The sequence below is a fragment of the Rhinatrema bivittatum genome, chromosome 14 (assembly GCF_901001135.1).
Source record: "Rhinatrema bivittatum chromosome 14, aRhiBiv1.1, whole genome shotgun sequence".
NCBI classification, from domain to species: domain Eukaryota; kingdom Metazoa; phylum Chordata; class Amphibia; order Gymnophiona; family Rhinatrematidae; genus Rhinatrema; species Rhinatrema bivittatum.
The window spans coordinates 57,051-77,846 of NC_042628.1; positions in this window are offsets into that span (position 1 = coordinate 57,051).

A 20,796-nucleotide genomic window follows, 5' to 3' on the forward strand; every position below is an offset into this window, starting at 1 on the left:
AGGGTAGAGAATGAAAGTACAGGGTAATGCAGATGAGAATGAATTTACTCAATCCTACATTTAAGAAGTAATATTTCAAAGCGATAGTAACGCAATAATATACCTGGACTTGACCAACATTACTCAAATAATGATTTTATTTATGAAATTGTAACCAAACTTTATTGGCACCTGTTAGAATGTACGATATCCTATATTTACTTACCTTAGTCTATGTGCCTATTTGTAAACCGTTGCGATGGTATATAACTTAGCGACGGTATAGAAAAGTTTTTAAATAAATAATAAATAAATACTGATTGTTTCCAATGTTCTGAATAACACCGCCAGTCACCAAAGGATTTCCACTCATTTTTTGATTAGCCTGGCAGAATTGTATTTAAAAAAAACAATTATTTTTCTTTTCAAGATACATTTTTTTAATAAACCCATGGGATTGCGATGAGATCAGCTGTTGCTCTCTCCATTGCAATTTTGGTGATGGATGATTTTGAATGTAAGTTATTGTATAAGTCAGAATATTTCAATCACATCATGCTATGAATGAGGTACATTGATGATCTGTTTTATTTGGAATCATTCCACTTCTGAACTTCAAGCCTTTCATACATGGCTCAATTCTCTGGACCCCTGGCTCAAATGTACCATCAATTCTGATCATCATAAATTGGCTTTCTTAGATGTTCAAATAATCAATAAAGGCGGCTACATCCATACCACAATTTATAGGAAACACACAGATAGAAATAATTATTAAGATATCATTTTCATCCTCTGGGATTCAAGGCTGATGTTCCTTTTGGTCAATTTTTTTGATTCCATAGAATTTCTTTCACGAAATAGAGTTTAAGAAACAGGCATAGTTTTATCACAGCGCTTCTAGCACTATATTCCAACAGAGACTCGCTACTCCAATATTGTAGCAAACAACGAGATGTATCCACAGTTTGTTTAGTCCTGTTTTTGAACAAGGCTGCTTGGTTCTCCAATACTATTAAACATTATTGCCATGTTCTGCCTTACATCGTATTTTTAGAGAACCCCTATTGATCTCATATACTAGAGGTCAAAACATTTGAGAGCAGGTGGTCCCTGCGGCCACACAAGTGAATGCTCCAGCTGATTCCACTCATCACGGGCATCGCCAGTGTGGCCATTGTGAACTAGGGGTGTGCATTCGTTTTCGCCGTATTGGCGATCCGCAACTTATATTGCACTATTCGTAGTATTCGTGAGGAAGCGAAACATATCGCGATTCCCCACAAATACACGAATCTTCGCCGAATTATACGGCCATCTAAATAAAAATTTAAACACCCCCCCCCCCCACTTACCAAAACTCCCTGGTGGTCCAGCGGGGAGTCCGGGAGCCATCCCCTGCACTCACACCCTCGGTGCCGGTTTCATCATGGTGCAGATAGCCTTTGTCACAGGGGCTACCGGTGCCATTGGTCCAGCCCCTGTCACATGGCCATTGGCGCCATCTTGAGCTCCTACCATGTGACAGGGGCTGACCAATGGCACCGGTAGCCCCTGTGACATAATATGGGCAAAGGCTATCGGCGCCATTTTGAGTACTGGCATCGGACGGCCGGAGTGCAGGCGGTCGCTCCGGGACCCCCGTTGGACCCCCAGGGACTTTTGGCCAGCTTGGGGGGGGGCCTCCTGACCCCCGCTGGACTTGCCAAAAGTCCAGCGGGGGTCCGGGAGTGACCTCCTGCACGTCGGCCGGCCGATGCCAGTACTCAAAATGGCGCCATTAGCCTTTGTCCTGCATTCCATTGAGAACTAAATCTAATATAATCCCCCCTCTCGTTGGTTCCATGACCAATTGCTGCATGAAGCAGTCATTGATAGCATCTAGACATTTTACCTCCCTTGCATGTCGTGATGTGACATTTTCCCAATCAATGCCTGGGAATTGAAGTCTCCTATAATTACCGTGTTGCCCATTCTAATCTCTGCTACTGCCTGGCTAGGATGAGTAAACAGGCTGTGAAATGCTATCACTGTACCCTCACTACTATACACTTCTCTTTTACCATTAGAATTTCTAGTCATAAGGATTCCAGAGTCAGTTTGTTTCCTGGAAAACTTTTATGCTGCTTGACTCTGTGTCATCCTTCACCAATTTTATCTGCCTTGTCATGTTGATATAATTTGTACCTGGTATCATAATATTCCCTTGGTTATCCTCCTTCCACCAGGTCTTCGAGATACCTATTATGTTTTTATCCTACATTCTAATGCTCCAGTATTATTTTTCAGACTTCTGGTATTTGTATGTAGGCTTTTTATTTGTATTTCTGGTTTTCTATGTACCCAGAACCTGTTTATTTTCAGATGATTCAGGCAGTTTAGAGTCCTTTTTATATGTACACCCTACTTTTAAATACACCTGGGATTTTTCAGCTTTTACAACCATTCTCTATCAGGGCATTCTAACTTACTTGGTTTGCCAGTGTCCTTTGAAAGTACCTCCCTCCGAACTATGTGCTGCTGAATGACTGTCAGCTTTCTCCCATGTTCTAGTTTAAATATTGCTCTATCACCTTTTCAAAAGTTCACACCAGCAGCCTGCTTCCACTCTGGTTAAAATGGAGCCTATCTCGTCTGAATAGGCTCCCCTTTCCCAGAATCTTCCTCAGTTCCTGTCAAATCTAAAATTCTTTCCTGCACCATCGTCTCATCCATGCATTTAGTCTCTGGAGCTCACCTGCCCCTGGGGACCTGCACATGGAATGAGGAACATTTCTAAGAATGTAACCCTTGAAGTTATGGATTTCAATTTCTTACCTAAGAGCCTCAATTTAACCTCCAGAATCTCCCTCCTGAACCTGAAGAGATGGCTGAGGGGGGATATGATAGAGGTCTTTAAGATCATGAGAGGTCTTGAACGAGTAGATGTGAATCGGTTATTTACACTTTCGAATAATAGAAGGACTAGGGGGCATTCCATGAAGTTAGCAAGTAGCACATTTAAGACTAATTGGAGAAAATTCTTTTTCACTCAACGCACAATAAAGCTCTGGAAATTGTTGCCAGAGGATGTGGTTAGTGCGGCTGGGTTCAAAAAAGGATTGGATAAGTTCTTGGAGGAGAAGTCCATTAACTGCTATTAATCAAGTTTACTTAGGGAATAGCCACTGCTATTAATTGCATCAGTAGCATGGGATCTTCTTAGTGTTTGGGTACTTGCCAGGTTCTTATGGCCTGGATTGGCCACTGTTGGAAACAGGATGCTGGGCTTGATGGACCCTTGGTCTGACCCAGCATGGCAATTTCTTATCTTCTTATATCATTGGTACCCACATGTACCACCACAACCAGCTCCTCCCCAGCACTCTATAAAATCTTATCTAGGTGGCACATGGTCTGTAGTATTTTCAGACTCTTGCCTCTCCTGGGTAAATTGATGCTGCTGTATTTTGGGACTCTCTGCTGGGTGAGTGGGTACTGCAATTTCAGACTGTTTGAGTGGGTGCTGCATTCTGAGACTTGCTCTGTTAATTGGGATTGCATTTTACGACTCTTGCCTCTGCTGAGTGAGTGTATGGATGCTGCATTTTGCTGTGTAAATTCATGCTGCATTCTGAGACTCTTGCTTTGATGAGTAATTGGGTATTGATTTCACTGGTGGGCCTGAATACTTTTTTTTAACATTTTTCTTCTTCCTGGATCCTACCACTAGAAGGTCAGGTCTGGATAACCTCACTGGACTTGGTTAAAATGATTTGGTTCTGATCGCTTGTAAAACTGAAAATCAGACTGTGCAGATATCATCTGATGTAATATTGCCTCTGCTTAATGGGTATCCAGCTGAGAGGATTACAAGCTTGTTTATTTGAGTTCCTCCCCTTGCATAATATCCTGTCACTCAGTGTTATAAGATTATCCTCACTAGTATCCAGAAATAATTCTGCCTTTTCCTAAGATATGTGCGCATCTGGGGGAAAAATCCTTATGCCCCCCCCCCCTACTTTCATATCTTCCAAATTTTGTGTTGATGAATTTTCAAAAGAAAAGTTATTAGGAGAACACCCACAGACATTATTCTTCAGCGTGGACTGAGCTGCACATACTGCAAAGGCAGTATTCACTAAGGGTGTGCATTAATTTGAAACCAATACGTTTTTTAATGATTTTCAGTTCCAATTTCGTTTGGTTTCATTTATTTATATTCCATCTTTCAGCACTTCAGAGTGGATTGCATTCAGGCACTAGAGATATTCCTAGAGGCCTACTAAGGCTAAAAGAGACCCTAAGTTTGTAGCTGAGGCAATGGAGGTTCAGAAGGAACGTGCACAGCTTCCAATATGTATGAGCAAAGTGCTTTTTGTGTGCACAAACTTCTAAATATGTAAAAAGAAAACAAAAGTAAATACAAATCCCCAGTGAAACAAACAAAAACGAAAAGCTTTATTCATAGCCTCTGGCTGAAGGGAATCACTGACCTCGTTCTAGTTCCTGTCTCTCTCTTCTTTTCTGAATCTTTCATTCTCCTGTAACTTCCTCTCTTCCCTTTACACATCTCTTCTTTAAATACATTTGTTTTAAAAGCAGAACATTTTTATAAATAAACTTTTGAAGTCAGGCGCTTTGCCAGTTTATTTTAAGCCTGAATTTCACTTATAGATTCAGTTCTTCAAGTTCTTTTCACAACTCTTCATGCAAGGAATTTATTTTTACAATTAACTGAGAACAGAGGCCTTCGATGGGACTCTCTGAGTGACTCAAATGTTAACCAGGGCTTTGGATGGGAAATGCATCATCAGGTGCCAACTTGCAGCTCTTCTCTTTCACCCAGGTTTACAGACCATTTTGTTTTATTAATGAGTTTTGGTCTGAGATCCACTTAGCACAAGTTGTTCTTGCATAAGTGGAATACAAAAATTAAAAAGAATACATATTGTAATGTCATTGCCCCAGACTGCTCTCTGCTTCCCTCTCTCTCCTCTTCTCACATGCCCTCTAGTACTTAAATTAGCAAATTTTCCACTGAAGCCTCTCTGTGCATGAGCAGCTCTTCTCCCTCCATGCACACCTTCATTTGATGAAATCCATGTCCTTCCACTACGGAATGACAGACACAGGCATAAAGCCAGGGGCATGGCCAGAACTTAATCTGGGGGAGGCCCAAGCTCAACATGGGTGGGCCCTGTGTTAACCCCCGCTCCACTCCCCATTCTGTGTGGCTCTTCACAGCAGTGGCTACAAAACCCTTTAATTCATATCTTCTGTCTTTCAAGTCTCTCATTGAAGATACTTTATTCAAACTGCTGAAGAGCAATTATGTAAATAGGCTTCCACCAAGCCCAGGCATTCTGGGACGTTTAAGGGGCTGAAGGAGGGGAATAATAATCTGCCAAAGGCAAGCTGGTAACTTTTACACGAGCAGCCCAAGGGCAGTGGTGTTATCCTCCTTAAAGGTGCAGGGGATCATGGATGGGAAATGATTTCAATGCCTCCAGGCCTTCTAATTGCTGAATATTTAAAGGTGACTCAGATATGACTCTGCTGCTAGGGGACGGTGCCTGAGATAACTTGAGGGGGCATAAACCCCAGAGATCCACCCATAGCCATGCTAGATCCCCGAGGAGCCTGTGAATAATTAAGGGAAAATATATAAATGAATGCTGTTAATGGCTAAGTGGGAAGACCTTTTCAGGGTATATAATAAAGAATTATATCATTAGGTATAAAAGAAAGCCTTCCCCTCAACCTCATAATCTGTAGTGGGATCCCTGGGGAGAATGAGTCAGCTGAATCATGTACTGGAGGCTGGGTCTGCTTGACTATTTCCCCTCATGGTCTGCATTCTTCTGAAATTAATGTGCAATCTTACTGGAAAACATACACTTTTGGTTTGGCTAATTTCAAATGAAACAAATCCCTGGTGCGGCATATAAAACCCCCCAAAATGTTTGGGATTTTTGTTTTGGCAAATAGTGTGTGCTCTAAAATAAAATTTTGCACACTATTTGCCAAAAAAATATCCTCAGAAAACTAACACTCACAATCATACACACCATGGACCTCCCACCTATGTTTCCTCACCTCCTCCTTACCCCTTCAATGGGTTTCCAAGAATGGAAGGGGCAGAAACGATCCCAGATCTCAGGACTTGTTTTATGGTTATATTGCTTTATAGCCATGGCACTGCTGCTGTTTTGCAATTGAAGCCAGGAGTGACTGGAGATCATAATAAAATAGTAACATAGTAAATGATGGCAAATAAAGACCAAAAGGGCCCATCTAGTCTGCCCAGCAGTGACTTTAAGTGCGGGGTCCTCGGTCGGTCTAGTAGTGATCCGCAAGGCGGGAAGTGCCTGTGAGGTCCTCGATAGCGCAGTAGAGCAGGCACTTCTGACAGAGCTCTCTGTAGCGATGGTAATGGCCCCACAGCGCGGGGTACCCCCGATAGGCACGAGGTAGGTAGGAAGTGATCCGCAGGGCAAAGTACTCACAAAGAGCAAGATGGTTCCAGGAAGCCCCGGGGAACGGAGCAGATGGAGTTCCAGGCATCAGGCCCTCCGAGGCGCGGATAGCCAGGTCGAGAGAGAGGCCCCCGAGGAGCGGGACCTGAGACGTCCACATCGGAACTGGAACTGGAACACAGGGTCCTCAGGAAGCGAGGCAGAAATAGCAGGATGAGACTCTTTGCCAAATCGTCTTCGGAGAGGGCCAGCAGGTTTAAATATCCACAGGTCCTGACGTCATCTGGAGGGGACGCCCCCAAGGTTCTTGCCATGACGTGGATAAGACCAGTCTGTGTGCGCGCGCACCTAGAGGGACCTGATGGCAAGATGGCGTCTGCGGCATCCGTGCCAACCCGGGAGGCCTGGAAGCGATAGGCAGGTCATGGGTAGTTAGCAGAGGCTGCCAATCTACCTCATGGAGTCAGGGAAGTGGTGAGCAGAAGAAGTGGTCACAGCCGTCTGCGACCGATGGGCGTAACACAGTGCATGGACTGCACTATTCAGCCCTGGCTGCCATTTCAGTGTTCAACACCCAGAGTTCTTGTCCCCTTGCTGCTAACCACAAAGTTCCTAATCCATTATGTGAATTCCTAGGACAGCCATGATTCTCCTGTCTTTCCGGGGAGACCTTCCCCTCCTCTGAGGCTGCACCCCACCTGCCCTCTCTCACCTGAGACTCCTCCCTCATTGTACATAAGCCCTGCCCTCATTTCCCCAGGAATATATACAGCATTGCCCCTCGGTAAAAGGTAGAGATGTGAATGGGAACCAGAATCGGTTCGGATTTCAGTTCCGATTCACATCTCTATAGATGTGAATCGGTTCCGATTTCAGTTCCGATTCACATCTCTAGTAAAAGGACTATACACAGGAAAACACCAGAATACCTGGAATATTGTTCGGTCCACCTTAAACCTCAGGTGGCAGGGATTCATAGTCTGGATGAAGTCTGCTGGGAAGGTGTACATCTATCTGGGACCAGGAAGGAATAGGAGACACCAGAGGAGTCCCAGACGGAGAGACTGTTTACAAGCTGTGAAGGTGTGCAGAGCTGGTTTTTTTCCTTCTATACTAATAAAAGTGCATAGAAAAGCAGCCCGAGCCTAGCCTGGATCTATTCTCTGGCCATTCTGCCAGCACACGGTGCCACACCCTAGTAAAAGATCTCTTTCAAAACTGCCTACTCCATACTCCATGGGGTAAAAGCACTTGCAATCTTCCTTTGTTCTGCATGTTGTTGATTTATTAGGATTATGTTTTAATGTAAATTTCAATTGTTTTAAATTTGTTTGTAATTTGGTTTTTGTATTTTTCAGAAAATTTTTATATAAATAAATACTTTACCTGCATTTTTGTGAAGGTGATCCTGGGGCAGGATTATGCTGGGAAGGCAACAATATGCATAGTTTTGCATTTTCAAAACTAGGTGCATTGTTTTGGCTGTGAAGAGTATCTGCAGAAAAAGGAGGTGTGGTCCTGCTCCCCCTGGCTTCAGTGGTTTCCTTGCAGACATTTCATCTGCTTCTCCACCTCCCCTCTCCCCGCCTGTAACAAAGCATGCAAACACATATTCAGTTCAGAAAGTACCACCATACATTAATCAGAAGGATCACACGGGATCAAGAAAGCAAATAAAATGCTTGTCTAGTAGCAGAATGACCTCTTCTGTCCTGACACAAGCTCTTTTTCAAATGCATGCTCTTAAATCATCTTACATAACAATTTATTTTAGCTGAATTTTGCCTGAAAATAACTTTTATTTGTTACAGTAAGGTTCTTTTTTAATAATAGCAATGCTTTGGCAATTCCCCTTTTTTAACATAAACTTTGATTTATAAAGAGTGCAACCCATTCTATTGTCAACAAAATCTTCAGAAATCCATTTTTTGTCTTTCATAGATCTCTGAGATCAGGAAGCTCTGGATTTTAGGGCATTAGAAATAGGAAAATGCATTCCCTGTCTCCCTTCTCTTCCATGAAATTTCCCAATGTTACACTAACAGTGTAAGTGGATAATTAAGATTCATTGTGTTAAAAGCTAAATAATTCTCATGAAAGTAGAAATTGCATTTAGCAAAAGAAATACCATTTTTGGAAAAATCTGCAGTAACTGACACTGAATGTTGTGTCATTGTTGATTTAAATTTTTGCTTGTGTGCCATAACTCTATGCAAGTCTATTCCTGATGTTCATACTTAGATATTAATGTAAACTTCACTTACTGTGAGGCCAACACATTCCAAATTTAAGCTTTGCTTATGTCTTCCAAACTCCTTGTTCCGCATGAAGTCAGAAGAATGAGCTGTAAAACGATTTCTTCATGCTTGTGTTGAATATTATCCCAGTCATTCTCTTCTTTTTAAGCTCATCTAGTATCACCTTGGCCTCCACAGAGAGTAAGTTCTCTCTGACAGTGAGAGCCAGAGAAATACGAGGTATGTGGGTAACACATTCAGGGTAAGAACTTACTATGACTGTTTACAAACAAAAGTCAGTTTTATGTCTCAAAGATCTTATTTTTAAGGACCAATTTTTTTAAATGTATCTAGTCCAGTTTTTATGGCTGAGGCAGGCCATTTGCTTGAAATGCCATACAGCAGGAAAGCGTGCTGTTAATAAACAATGTCATGAGTGATTGGGCCGTGGGCTCAGGTTGGGTAAGGCTGCATTATTCGAGAGTTGGGGACTGTGCATGAAGGGGTGAGTCTCAGTGTAGTAAGTCCAAGAGTAAAACGTGTGAGTGATAAAAATCTGGAAGAGTATTTTCATGAGCGTGGCAGCAGAATGTCAATCACTGCCATGCTGATAATGGGGCCATCCAAAGGCTTGCAGGGAAATAGCACTGAACAGCTAATACAAGAAAGTAAGCTGTTTAAATAAAATATAGCTTAAAGTGTCAGAACATAGTCCTTACAGGACTGGCAGGTTTCACACTTGAATGAAATAATCAGATTAAAGAAATGAATATTTTTGCACAGTGCATGGTGCTGGGCGCTATAAGCTTCTGGAAGCCGTGGAACAGTTGTTGGGGTTGCTATGGCAACCTCTTCTGGGCTCCTTGTTGGTAGCTTGCAGCAGCAGAGACGAGGATGCTGTCTCTATCATTTATTATTTAAGAGGTGCCATGCACGCTATTTGCATGCTCCTTCAGTACAAGTGAAATGCAGACTTTAAAGCGAGGAATGCATCCCCTGTTCCTCTCCTAAATCCATGTCCGCTCTGACGGTTGTGACTGAGTTCTGTGTGCAGACTTAGGACACGTGAGGGATATCACAGGACACGATCTGCTTACTGAAGGCTCTTAACCCGTGCAATGTCCATCGCTGCACACAGGGATATTCACAGGTCCCAACAAATAAACATTTCTAATCCGTGCTCAAAGATAGAATTGAAATGAATAAATCCACAGGTGGTAGAACTCTGAAGGGGGAGAGAGAGTAGGGCAAGTGCATTAACAGTAAAAAGCCTGGGAAGTGCCTAGTAACATAAGTAAATGATGGCAGAAAAATACTTCCCGGACCATCCAGTCAGGCCACTCATCCTGTCCACACTGCTAAGGAAATATCCCAGCTGCCAACTGCAAGATCTCAGCCTGTGACACCCTGGGTCCCAGCTCCTCTCTTTCCCTTTTCTAAGCACAAAGCTTTCTGATAATGTAAATACCAGCAATACCAGAGTGAATTCCTTGTGTAATCTGCCAGACAGGGCCAGATACTTGTGCTGGATCTTCCCTGCAGACTTCCAGTCAGACCCTACCACAAGGACTTGACATATTGACCTCCTTGAATACATTATGGCAATCTCTGCACCTGATGTTGACTGAGCTGAGCTCGGCACCAGAAATGCATCAATACGTGTTGCTAGGTCTTGCTTTCTCCACTTTCAATAAGTAAGAATATCCTGAGCTTATCCCATGCTTCTTAAACACTATTGGGATGGCTTCCACCATCCTTTCCGTGAACACCTGTTGGTCAAGCTATCTCCTCAGTTTACCTTTGGAACGCAGCATTTAAACTTATGTGGGAGATGTTTGGCCCAGCAGAGAGATTCAGGCCACAAACCCTTTTATTTCTGACAGGGTTACGTAGCCAGATATCTTCTGAGGATATCCAGTTATCCAGCCACACAAGGCCGAATAACAAAAACCTAACTGGTTATTTTCAAACACAATCAGTTAGATTTTTGTTATCTGTCATAGGGCACGGATATTGCTTGGTGGCTTGCCATGCTGGGTTCTGGGTGGCCTTCAGACGGGGAAGCCAAGGAGGCAGGCGTGTAACCTTCACTGTTCTGGAGAAGGGCTGCAGGGATTTTCACCTTCCAGCTCTTGCTGTAAGAAGGAGCTGGATGGTGAACGGATCAGAAAAGTGGAACTCCAGTCCTGGTTTTGCTCTGGCTGTGATGTTCCTTTTCAAGTTTAGGTCTTTGTACAGAGGGTCCCTGCGGATAAAGACAACTGCTTGTGCATCTGTGTGGCAATTTAACAAAAAAGAAACATGAGGCAATGTGTGATTGAACCAGCGAGGGGGCTATGAAGGAGGTAGGTCTCCCTGCCACTTGTCGCCCTGGGGTGTTGGTGTCTGTGGTTTGCAATTCTGTGAGTATAAGACTTTGCGTTTGCCTTTTCTCCCCCTTGTGGGAGGCAAGGCTCCCGGGACCAGGTGACAGTTGTTTTGTTAGGGGCTAAAACTCAAGCAGGACTGTAGGTCCTCCCACCCCCAGCTCTGCTGTGCTTGTCACAGGCATGGGCAGTGGTCCCACAGAGTCCCCTAGGGCTGGAATGACATAGGCCAATGGAAAATGCCTCAAAGGCCTGACTGTGGCCTTGCCAACAGGAGTGCTCATAGGCCATGGCATGCGGCAGTGACATCTGTGACCCACTTACATCTCTGTCTTTGTTGCCTGCCTGGGAGTCCCTGGAGCTGCATTTATGGGGTTCACTGGTTGCAGTGCATACCATGTGGGGCAGGTCACCCGGTCCCTCAGGTAGAAGCAATCAACGTGTTAGGAGGTTGCCAGGGTTGAGTCGATGCGAGTGGCTGCTTTAGCATCGGGATCCTTTGATCCTGACATGCGACTTTATTCTGGAGAAGCAGCCACAAGTTATTGTGACGTCCATGTTTACCTGTGCATCGCGCAGAGTTTATGCGTAAGCGATTTATACATTTTAAATAAAGATATTTAGCTGTGGGCCATCAAGTGGGGGAAATGGCAGTAGCTGTCATTTAAAAAAAATAAAAACAAGGCTAGTATCTTTATGGATTTGCCTCTTGGCTCGGAATCATAAGTCAGGGACAGTTCATAAGAACATAAGAAGCTGCCATACTGGGTCAGACCAAGGGTCCATCAAGCCCAGCATCCTGTTTCCAACAGTGGCCAATCCAGGCCATAAGAACCTGGCAAATACCCAAAAACTAAGTCTATCCCATGTAACCATTGCTAATGGCAGTGGCTATTCTCTAAGTGAACTTAATAGCAGGTAATGGACTTCTCCTCCAAGAACTTATCCAATCCTTTTTTAAACACAGCTATACTAACTGCACGAACCACATTCTCTGGCAACAAATTCCAGAGTTTAATTGTGCGTTGAGTAAAAAAGAACTTTCTCCGATTAGTCTTAAATGTGCCCCATGCTAACTTCATGGAGTGCCCCCTAGTCTTTCTACTATCCGAAAGAGTAAATAACCGATTCACATCTACCCGTTCTAGACCTCTCATGATTTTAAACACCTCTATCATATCTCCCCTCAGTCGTCTCTTCTCTAAGCTGAAAAGTCCTAACCTCTTCAGCCTTTCCTCATAGGGGAGCTGTTCCATCCCCCTTATCATTTTGGTCACCCTTCTCTGTACCTTCTCCATCGCAACTATATCTTTTTTTGAGATGCGGCGACCAGAATTGTACACAGTATTCAAGGTGCGGTCTCACCATGGAGCGACACAGAAGCATTATGACATTTTCTGTTTTATTCACCATTCCCTTCCTATAATTCCTAACATTCTGTTGTTCTTTTTGACTGCCGCAGCACACTGAACCGATTTCAATGTATTATCCACTATGACACCTAGATCTCTTTCTTGGGTAGTAGCACCTAATATGGAACCTAACATTGTGTAACTACAGCAAGGGTTATTTTTCCCTATATGCATCACCTTGCACTATCCACATATAAATTTCATCTGCCATTTGGATGCCCAATTTTCCAGTCTCACAAGGTCTTCCTGCAATTATCACAATCTGCTTGTGATTTAACTACTCTGAACAATTTTGTGTCATCTGCAAATTTGATTATCTCACTCATTGTAATTTCTTTCAGATCATTTATAAATATATTGAACAGTAAGGTCCCAATACAGATCCCTGAGGCACTCCACTGTCCACTCCCTTCCACTGAGAAATTGACCATTTAATCCTACTCTCTGTTTCCTGTCTTTAGCCAGTTTGCAATCCACGAAAGGACATCGCCACCTATCCCATGACTTTTTACTTTTCCTAGAAGCCTCTCATGAGGAACTTTGTCAATTGTCATTGATTTTATAAATCCCATTTCTGTGGCTGTGATCTTACAGCACATTGGCACCTCATGCCCAGCTGGATCTTGGTGCCATCTTCAAGTCAGTCCTTTCTGCCTATGCCGCAGCTTGCTTCCCTTTATTCATAGTTAAAGTATCTGTACAAGATAAGATCTTGGCCTGGTCTCAGTGGACTTCATTAGCTAATGAGGCAGTTATGTATTAAAATACATTTTTCTTGCTTTGTTCCAGCTTAGCACTCTGCAGTTAACCTGCAGCCCGGGCATGGCAGGTACTCGTTGGAATATCTGCTCATTCCGTGGTTTTGCCTTTATTTCTGCTGCTGGTGAGAGGGTGCCATGCACTGGGAGGCTATCTGGAGTTGTCTTCCATCTCAGAGTGCTTACCCATTCAGAACACTTGTAAGCCTTAGACGATTGAGATTTTTACAGCGTTGTCACAGTGCAATGGAGGTTTCACATCTCCTGCCATCTACATCTGCGCCTCAGTGAAATTCATGTACCAGTTTGCTCTGTCCACCATCTGCATACCTGGGAACTCTGGAGTTGTGGTCACCCTCAGATTGCTGTTGATTAGTGGAGAGGAATAATGCATATCAGCCTTTTCTCTTTCACCTCCCCCCATACACCACCATCACTTTTCCCCCTCCAGGCATGATGCTAGCAGTCTTCCTCTCTCCCTAACACCAGCACTCTCTTTGCTTCCTGACTTGTGCGCTCTCCCTCTGCCCTCAGCTGAGCGAGTCCCAAGTCCTGGACTCACGGTGTCTGTTGCAGCCCCTCTAAGTTTCTCCCCACATGCTGCTTGCTGTGTCTGCTCCAGACTCAGCCCTCTCCTCTTTTCCTGTTAACTGAGGAAGGGGAGTAGCTGAAGCTGCAAATGTTGAGGTCCTGAGCCTTCTAGTTTTTACCTTGAAATCCTGAAATAGATGCAAATTCTCTGAATCTTGGGGAGAAATCCAGAGAGTTCCCAGGTTTGACCATTTGGAATTGCTTCCCATCCAGGACATGTATGTAGGCCTTGGCAGCTGAACCCCCTTTGCTGGCCCATGCCTGGTTTGCTGTGTGTTATCTTGCCCTTCTTTATATAGTTAGCATTAAGAAAAAAAAGAAATTGGGTGAAAACAGAGTGATTTCACCTGTTTGTTTTTTGCTTTTCTTTTGCATCTGCATGTTGCATTTCTAATGACATCAGTTCCAGCACATCTTCATCAACTTGTAACGTACTCTTGACTACGATGTCCTTATAAGGAATTTTGAACATGGTCCATCTGTCATTCAGCAGACTTCTGCCCCCTGTCCTTCTATTATTCGAAAGTGTAAATAACCGATTCACATCTACTTGTTCAAGACCTCTCGTGATCTTAAACACCTCTATCATATCCCCCCTCAGCCGTCTCTTCTCCAAGCTGAACAGCCCTAACCTCTTCAGCCTTTCCTCATAGGGGAACTGTTCCATTCCCCTTATCATTTTGGTCGCCCTTCTCTGTACCTTCTCCATCGCAATTATATCTTTTTTGAGATGCGGCGACCAGAATTGTGCACAGTATTGTAGCGATTGCTTTCCCACCTTGCCCAGCTAATGAAATATTTATGGACATTTCCTTCTAGAGCTTGTCCAAATGTCCTCAGGCAACAGACTTCAGAGCTTTCTTGTGTGTGGATTAAGAAAAAAAAATCATACGGTTTATTTAACTCTGCCAGTGGCTATTTTCCTAGCATTCCCTACTCCTAATGTTTGAAATGGCAAACAACTGTTCCTAATCGCACCAAAAGCTGAATTCTTCTGTCTCTCTGTTTTGTTCCACAAGTCAAGTTATTCCATCAGGGCATCTATACTCTATACCCTTGTGCCATAAAGGTTTGCATTTGTAGTGTAAGTGGGTCAACTTCAGTATATACATAAGAACATAATATAAGAACATAAGATTTGCCATACTGGGTCAGACCAAGGGTCCATCAAGCCCAGCATCCTGTTTCCAACATTGGCCAATCCAGGCCATAAGAACCTGGCAAGAACCCAAACATTAAATAAATCTCAAGCTACTATTGCTTACTAATTAATACCAGTTTATGGATTTTTCCTCCAAGAACATATCCAAACCTTTTTTAAACCCAGTTACACTAAATGCCCTAACCACATCCTCTGGCAATGAATTCCAGAGCTTAGCTATGCACTGAGTGAAAAAGAATTTTCTTTGATTTGTTTTAAATGAACTACTTGCTAATTTCATGGAGTGCTCCCTAGTCCTTGTATTATCTGAGAGAGTAAATAACCAATTGACATTAACCTGTTCAAGTCCTTTCATGATTTTGTAGACCTCTATCATATCCCCCCTCAGCCATCTCTTCTCCAACCTGAACAGCCCTAACCTCTTTAACCTTTCCTCATAGGGGAGTTGTTCCATCACCTTTATCATTTTGGTCACCCTTCTCTGTACCTTCTCCATCGCAATTATATCTTTTTTGAGATGTGGCGACCAAAATTGTACACAGTATTCAAGGTGCGGTCTCACCATGGAGCAGTACAGAGGCATTATGACATTTTCCATTTATTCACCATTCCCTTCCTAATAATTCCTAACTTTCTCTTTGCTTTTTTGACTGCCGCAGCACACTGAGCTGACTATTTCAATGTATTATCTACTATGATGCCTAGATCTCTTTCCTGAGTGGTAACTCCTAATTTATTTAAAATAATTTAGTACTCATGCCCTCCAAAGTTTGGGGCGGGATAATATGCAGCCTAAGATCACGTAACTATAGCATGGGTTATTTTTCCCTATATGCATCACCTTGCACTTATCCACATTAAATTTCATCTGCCATTTGGATGCCCAATCTTCCAGTCTCACAAGGTCCTCCTGCACTTTATCACAATCCATTTGAGGTTTAACTACTTTGCATAATTTTGTGTCATCCGTAAATTTAATCACCTCACTTGGCATACCCCTTACCAGATCATTTATAAACATATTGAAAAGCCAAGAATAGATTCCTAAAGCAATTCCACTGTTTACTTTTTTCCACTATGAAAACAGATCATTTAATCCTACTCTCTGTTTCCTCCCTTTTAACCAGTTTGTAATCCACGAAAGGACATCGCCTTCTATCCCATGACTTTTTAGTTTTCTTGGAAGCCTCTCATGAGGGACTTTGTTGAACGCTTTCTGAAAATCCAAATATACTACATCTATAGGTTCACCTTTGTCCACACATTTATTCACCCCTTCAAAAAATGAAGCAGATTTGTGAGGCAAGACTTAGGTAAATCCATGCTGGTCGTGTCCCATTAAACCATGTCTATCTAAACGTTTTGTGATTTTATTCTTTGTAACAATTTCCACTATTTTTCCTGGCACTGAAGTCAGGTCTATAGTTTTCCGGATCACCTCTGGAGCCCTTTTTAAATATTGGGTTACATTGGCCACCTTCCAGCCTTCAGGTTCAATGGATGACTTTGATGATAGGTTACAAATTACTTGTAATAGATCTGAAATTTCATTTTTTAATTTTTTCAGAACCCTAGGATGTATTCCATTCGGTCCAGGTGATTTGCTACTCTTCAGTTTGTCTTTCTGGCCTACTACATCTTTCAGATTAGAGTGATTTGGGTCAGTTCATTTGAATTGTTACCCTTAAAAACCATCTCCAGAATGGGTATCTCCTCAACATCCTCCTCAGTAAACACCGAACCAAAGAATTAGTTTATTTTTTCCATGATGGCCTCATCTTGCCTAAGTGCCCCTTTAAACCCTCGATCATCTAATGGTTCAACCAACTCCCTCACTGGTTTCCTGCTTCAGATATATTTTTAAAAGTTTTTATTGTGATTTTTTGCCTCTATGGCCAACTTCTTTTCAAATTCTCTTAGCCTGTCTTATCAATGTTTAACATTTAACTTGCCAATGCTTATGCTTTATCCTATTTTCTTCTGATGGATCCTTCTTCCAATTTTTGAAGAAATATCTTTTGACTAAAACAGCCTCTTTCAACTCACCTTTTAACCATACCAGCAATCATTTGTCCTTCCTTCCACCTTTCTTAATGATTGGAATATATCTGTACTGAAATTCTAAGATGGTATTTTAACAATGTCCACACCTGTTGTACACTTTTAAACTTTGTAGCTACACATTTCCGTTTTTTTTTTCTCTTTTTTTTATTTTATCAAAGTTTCCCTTTTGAAAGTTTAGTGCGAGAGCCATGGATTTACTTATTGTCCCCCTTCCAGTCATTAATTCAAATTTGATCCTGTAATGATCACTATTGTCAAGTAGCCCCACCAATGTTACTTCTTTCACCAAATCCTGCAGTCCACTAAGAATTAGATGTAAAATAGCTCCCTCTCTCATCAGTTAATGAACAAATTGCTCCATAAAGCTGTCATTTATTCTAACCAGGAACTTTATCTCTCTAGTATGTCCTGATGTGACATTTACCCAGTCAATACTGCGATAATTGAAATCTCCCATTATTATTACATTAACAATTTGGTTAGCATTTCATCGCCTGTCTCACCATTTTGGCCAGGTGGATGGTAGTGTACTCCTATCACTATAGTCTTCCCCAACACACATAGAAACATAGAAACATAGAAATGACGGCAGAAGAAGACCAAACGGCCCATCCAGTCTGCCCAGCAAGCTTCACATTTTTTTCTCATACTTATCTGTTTCTCTTAGCTCTTTGGTTCTATTTCTCTTCCACCCCCACCATTAATGTAGAGAGCAGTGATGGAGCTGCAACCAAGTGAAATATCAAGCTTGATTAGTTAGGGGTAGTAGGGGTAGTAACCGCCGTAATAAGCAAGCTACACCCATGTTTATTTGTTTTACCCAGACTGTGTTATTCAGCCCTTATTGGTTGTTTTTCTTCTCCCCTGCCGTTGAAGCAGGGAGCTATGCTGGATATGCGTGTAGTATCAGTTTTCTTCTCCCCTGCCGTTGAAGCAGAGAGCTATGCTGGATATGCGTGAAGTATCAGTTTTTCTTCTCCCCTGCGGTTTGAAGCAGGATATGCATTGAAGTGAAGTATCAGGCTTATTTGGTTTGGGGTAGTAACCGCCGTAACAAGCCAGCTACTCCCCGCTTTGTGAGTGCGAATCCTTTTTTCTTCTCCCCTGCCGTTGAAGCAGAGAGCTATGCTGGATATGCGTGAAGTATCAGTTTTTCTTCTCCCCTGCCGTTGAAGCAGAGAGCTATGCTGGATATGCGTGAAGTATCAGTTTTTCTTCTCCCCTGCCGTTGAAGCAGAGAGCTATGCGTGAAGTATCAGTTTTTCTTCTCCCCTGCCGTTGAAGCAGAGAGCTATGCTGGATATGCATTGAAAGTGAAGTATCAGGCTTATTTGGTTTGGGGTAGTAACCGCCGTAACAAGCCAGCTACTCCCCACTTTGTGAGTGCGAATCCTTTTTTTCCACATTTCCTCTTGCTGTTGTAGCTTAGAGTGATGTTGGAGTCACAGTAACCATGTGTATGTTTATTGAATAAGGGTATTATCTCCAGGCAGTAGCCGTCATTCTGGCGAGCCACCCACTCTTTATTGACGGCCTCTTGATTTTATGGATCCACAGTGTTTATCCCACGCCCCTTTGAAGTCCTTCACAGTTCTGGTCTTCACCACTTCCTTCGGAAGGGCATTCCAGGCATCCACCACCCTCTCCGTGAAGAAATACTTCCTGACATTGGTTCTGAATCTTCCTCCCTGGAGCTTCAAATCGTGACCCCTGGTTCTGCTGATTTTTTTCCTATGGAAAAGGTTTGTCGTTGTCATTGGATCATTAAAACCTTTCAAGTATCTGAAAGTCTGTATCATATCACCTCTGCTCCTCCTTTCCTCCAGGGTGTACATATTTAGATTCTTCAATCTCTCCTCATAAGTCATTTGATGAAGACCTTCCACCTTTTTGGTCACCCTTCTCTGGACCGCCTCCATCTTGTCTCTGTCTCTTCGGAGATACGGTCTCCAGAACTGAACACAATACTCCAGGTGAGGTCTCACCAAGGACCTGTACAAGGGGATAATCACTTCCCTTTTCTTACTCGATATTCCTCTCTCTATGCAGCCCAGCATTCTTCTGGCTTTAGCTATCGCCTTGTCACATTGTTTCGCCGACTTCAGATCATTAGACACCATCACCCCAAGGTCTCTCTCCTGCTCCGTGCACATCAGCCTTTCTCCCCCCATCGAATACAGTTCATTCGGATTTCCACTCCCCATATGCATGACTTTGCACTTCTTGGCATTGAATGTCAGCTGCCATGTCTTCGACCACTCTTCCATCTTCCTTAAATCCCACAAGGGATCACACAAGGGATTTCTACCCATAAAGATTCTATTGTGCATTTAGTCTCTTGCAGGATCCTTTTCCTGTTGGACTTTGTGCCATCACAGATATAAATCAAAACTACCACCACCTCACCATGTTGCTCCTCCTTATCATTGTGATATAGTCTGTACCCTAGTATGGCACTATCCCATTGATTATCCTCCTTCCACCAAGTTTCTGAGATTCCAATTAAGTCTATGACATCCTTCACTGCTATACACTCTAATTCTCCCGTCTTGCTTCTTAGATTTCTGGCATTAGCATATAGACATTTCAAAGTGTGTTTTTTGTTTGTATTTTCATTCTGCTTTCCAGTTGACAGGGATAATTTGGAATCCTTTAGCTCAGGTGAGTTTTTAGTTACAGGTATCTGGACTACTTTTCTTATTATTGGATGTCGGGATGCCCTAATTCTAATGCATCATTAGTATCCTTTCAAGATACCTCTCTCCAAACCATGCGCTGCTGAGCGACTGTCTGCTTTCCCCTTTGTTCAGGTTTAAAAGCTGCTCTATCTCCTTTTTAAAGGTTAGAGCCAGCAGTCTGGTTCCACCCTGGTTAAGGTGGAGCCCATCCCTTTGGAAGAGTCTCCCCCTTCCCCAAAAAGTTCCCCAATTCCTTACAAAACTGAATCCCTCTTTCTTACACCATCATATCATCCGTGCATGGAGACTCTGGGCTCTGTCTGCCTCTGGGGGAACCTGCACATGGAACAGGTAGCGTTTCAGAGAATGCTACTCTAGAAGTTGTGGATTTCAGCTTTCTACCTAAGAGCCTAAATTTGGCTTCCAGAACCTCCTTCTCACTTTTTCCTATCTTGTTGGTGCCCACATGTACCACGACAGTCGGCTCCTCCCCAGCACTGTCTATAATCCTATCTAGGTGATGCATGAGGTCGCCACCTTCACATGAGGCAGGCAAGTTACCAGATGATCCTCACGCCCACCAGCCACCCAGCTGTCTACATTCCTAATAATTGAATCACCAACTATGACAGCTGACCTAACCCTTCCCTCCTTGGCAGAAGCCCTGGGAGACTTGTCCTAGGTGCGAGAGGATGATGCACCACCTGGAGAGCAGGTCCTTATTACAGGATCACTTTCTGCTGTACCCCTTTGCTACAGTAACATCATAACATGAGTGGCAGTGGGGTGATTTTTCTAATTTATTTATTTCCTACTGGTAGATTCTGGTGTGGATGTGGCACCAACTCTCAGGCCTTCCACCATACTTTCCAGTATCTCTGTATTTCTTAATGTAGCCTTAATATCTCCACATAGTTTTCTGCGGCTCTGGAACTTTACACTATATAACAGTAATTACATTTACTGCAGCAGCATCTCTGGACCTGACGCTTTGCATTATGGAAGTTTTATTTTGGCACATCACATAATATATATAAATGATCTGGAAAGGAATAAGACGAGTGAGGTTATCAAATTTGCAGACGATTCAA